We start from the raw sequence: 3,924 nt of genomic DNA, 5'->3' as shown, positions 1-3,924 counted from the left end.
TGTGGTAAGTGCTTAATAAATGTGTATTGGCTGACAGTAGGATCTCAATAATCACTGACTGATCAGTTCATTTAGCTTTATTGTTCATAGTTACATATAGTTGGCAAGAGAACTGAGAGACCAATACTGAGTTGCTGTTTGAGGTAGTAAAAAATGAAAATTAAAAAATACTTCCCCAGACTTCAGCCCCTTTCTGAGCTGGCCCAGCAGGATAACCACAAGTGGGAACACCCATATTCTTTGTCTTTCTTTCTCCCCTCCTCTAACAATTCCTAGCCACCCATACCCTATCAAAGCGTCCCAGTAGGAAGACTGTCATAGTGTTTATAGCACTTGGATGAACTGGGAGGCACTAGCTATAAACCTTGCAATATAATAGACATGTACTAGGTCTTACCAAAGGTCCTAACACTGAATCCAAAAGACCTCCTGGACTTACCATTTGCCCTACAGCATGCCTTCCAAATCCCTGGGCACTGTCACCTGACCTGCTGTTGCACCCTAGATTCTCCAGTGAAATCTCAGTCTTGAAGGCCCTGTAAGATTCAAAAACTAGCTAGAAGGCAGTTTGGTAATTGTAGAGTTAATCCCTGATCTTAAAGATGGGAGAAGAGAAATAAATAAGACAGCCTCTTTCTCTCTCCCAATAGTGGCCCATGAAAATTCTTATTATTTGCCCCACTATTAACCTTTGGGATTTCTGAGCCTTGCCATCCACCCTGCAGCTAAATACTACCTCACTTAATTAGAATGTTAAATCATTGAGAGAAAGGACTGTTTAAATCCTCAGATTTGAGCACATTGCTTGGCATATAGCAAGCACTGAATGAATACTTTTTTTTTCATTCATTTATTCATTAACTGGTTGGCCTGCCATCTCATGATTGCATTTCACTATTTACTAGTGAAAATAATCCAGAGGGTAGAGATCGTCTGGTATAATGTATCTATCACGAACCATTTATCTATGGTTTATTGGCAAAAAAAAAAAAAAAGAAATCCTCAGGCTGTCCTTCCCATGGTATGATGGTAGTGACCATTATCTGAAGAAGAAAACTGTTCCTAATCAAGAGCTGACCTTTGCAACTTTTCATAAGCAGGAAAAGGAAGTGACAAAAATAATTGCACTCCAGAAGCTATGATTTGGTCAAATAGAATAACCCCAAAGCAGGATTTAATGCAAAATTTTCCTCTCAAAATCTGTAAGAATCAGGAAAAGCAGCAAAGGAATGAATGGCTCTAAATAGAGAGGCATTCCTACTCTTTTCTTCCTCTTTGTCTTTCCTTTTCCTCTCTTCATTTTGCGAGTTCTAACTCCTACTATTCCAAACTAACTGCAATTTGATGACTTCCAAGATCTTTTTGTCAGTTCTTTCTCTCCAAGTGAGAGGTTCATATTCCTTTCAGCAAACTTTCTACCTCTATTTCTGCCAAAGCTGTGATATTACCTGGCAGAGATGTAGGCATACTGGAAAGGAAATCTCAAACTAAGAGACAGGGACAGGGACAGGGACAGGGAGAGGGAGAGAGATCTGAGATCTAAGAGAGAGAGAATACATATGTAGATTTTTCCTTTTCTAGAGATCCATCTCACTGAGACAAAGAGCAGAGTGTATGCCCTCATTTGGGGGCTTAGGGGTGGCTAACATCTGCTGAGAACAATGGGAGTGTGTTGAGGAAGCAGAGACTTTCAGAAGAGATTTTTTGAGAGAATTGCTATACAACCAGCCCCTCAAATGAACCAAATAATCCACAAAGCTAGTAATCAGTATTTGAGAACAAGAGCAACTTCTCTTTTCAGAAAGAAATCTGTAAAACATTGAAAATCTAAAGATGGCGGCTAGGTGGTGCAGTGAATAGAGCACTGGCCCTGGAGCCAGGAGGACCTGAGTTCAAATCAGACCCTAGACACTTAACATAAAAACTGGCCATTTGACCTTGGGTAAGTCACTGAACCCCAAATGCCCTCCAAAAAATAAGCAAAATATTAAAATTTAAAAAAAAGAAAAAAGAAAATCTAAAGATTCCTATTGCTCTCAGAATCTAAATTTACTATCTCTAAAGTTTTTTTTTTCATTCTTCTTCATTCCACCTCTCCTTTTGGTCTTTCTGTTCAACATCTTCATTTATTTAATGAGTGAAATGAAATCATGTATGTAAAGCGATGTGTACATGTTAAATGGTATAAAATTCTACTACCATCATCATCATCATCCCCATCATCCCCATCATAACCTGTCATTCAGAACAAGAACTCCAGGTTCATTTGGCTTGGGGTTCACTCTTAGAAGTTTCTCACAAATACTCTTCATTTGAGGAGTGTCATGATCCATCACAGGAACATCATAATGTAATTTGTGTCTTGAGCTCTACAGGAAAAAGAAATAGCCCTTCAGCTCCCATACAAATATTCTACTGGATTTAATACAGGAGACCTTTTATTCAACCAGGCCCTACCAAAAGAGGCAAGACAAAGGTTAGCACACAGGTATATAAATAGTCGAAACCAATGTCTTTCAATTCAATTAATTAAACATTTATTAGGCACTTAGTATATACCAGACATTGTGTTAAACAAGGAGGATGCAAATAAGAAAAAGAGAAACTATCCCTACCCTTAAGGAACTTACAGTCTAATGGGGGAAGACAGCTCAGAAAAGGAAGTTGAAAAGGGAGCATGGGCACCAGGGGATACTTGGGGCAAGGGCATTGGAGCCCCTGAAGTCAAAGCCTAACATTGATCTCTTTGAAGAAAGTGAATCATGGGCAAGGAACTCCCTGATCTGGATAGTTGAGGCTGTGGGACATAGGGGCATTTGGGATTGCACCCACACCCCCACAGGAGACCTAAAAGAGGGTCAACTGTGGTACCCGCACAACCCACCTTTCCACAAGCCACATAATACCCAAGAAGGTTACCCCTTTTGTTTTGGTGACCTCCCTTAAAGTTTTGTTGGTGCTTATTTTTCCCTGTTTCTCGTCGGGTCCAAAATTCTCTAGTGATATTGCCAAAACTATAGATGTGACCTGTATAGTCAACAGTGCAGTGACAGCACATAATTGGGTTTTTCTTGGTGTCCCACACTTGACCCTGATAAAAACCCTAACCTCACTCACGCAGTTTGTACCAAATGTTCTGCCCCAACTTGTTGCATCTATAGAATCCCTTACACCTTGCAGGTCCCCTTTAAGCCCTATCCACCTCCCCTCCTTGGTAACCTTCTCCAGGAAGTCAAATGACCAGGGACCTTACCAGAATGTGATCGGACTCATCTCTGGGGTAAGATGATCAGAACTGCCCTTAACAACTCTCTATCTATGCCCGCCAGGGTTACAATTTCCTCTGTGGCATGAAAAAGACCCCAAAGGATATACCAGGTTTACTTTTCTTACTTCCCAGTACCTACCACCATATATACACTATGAAGAGTGTACTCTAAGATATCTTCATCTTGACATCACTATTTTCAATACTTCTAAACCCTATTATGTCAAGCGATGAGTTTTTGAAAATATTCTACCTTTTCTTGAAGGCTTTGCAGTTTTCTTTGCTCCTATAACTGGTTACTTAGATCATGGGGCAGTGCTTGCCAATATTACCTAGACATTTGGGAACCTGGCCACAGAAACCTCTCAGTCACTCTTTGAACTTCAGGAATCTCTTAATTCTCTAGCCAATGTGGTCCTGAATAATAGAATGGTTCTAGATTATCTCTCAGCCCCTGAAGGAAAAGTCTCTGCTGCTTCCAATATATCTTGCTGTATATACATCAATAATTCACATCAGGTTGAGTTTGGGGTTAAGAAAATATATGAGAAGGTATGACAGATGCAGAAATTGCACCATGACCTAACCTCTCATGGCTCCACCTCCATCTGGGGCTCCAGCTAGCAAGCTCCATTCTTTCCCCCATTCTAAACCCC

Source organism: Petaurus breviceps, unplaced genomic scaffold (genome assembly GCF_028583685.1).
Source record: "Petaurus breviceps papuanus isolate PSGF00001 unplaced genomic scaffold, PetGlider_PUasm1.0 174, whole genome shotgun sequence".
Taxonomy (NCBI): Eukaryota; Metazoa; Chordata; class Mammalia; order Diprotodontia; family Petauridae; genus Petaurus; species Petaurus breviceps.
The sequence above is the reverse complement of the archived record's forward strand: the minus strand, read 5'-3'. Positions refer to the sequence as shown.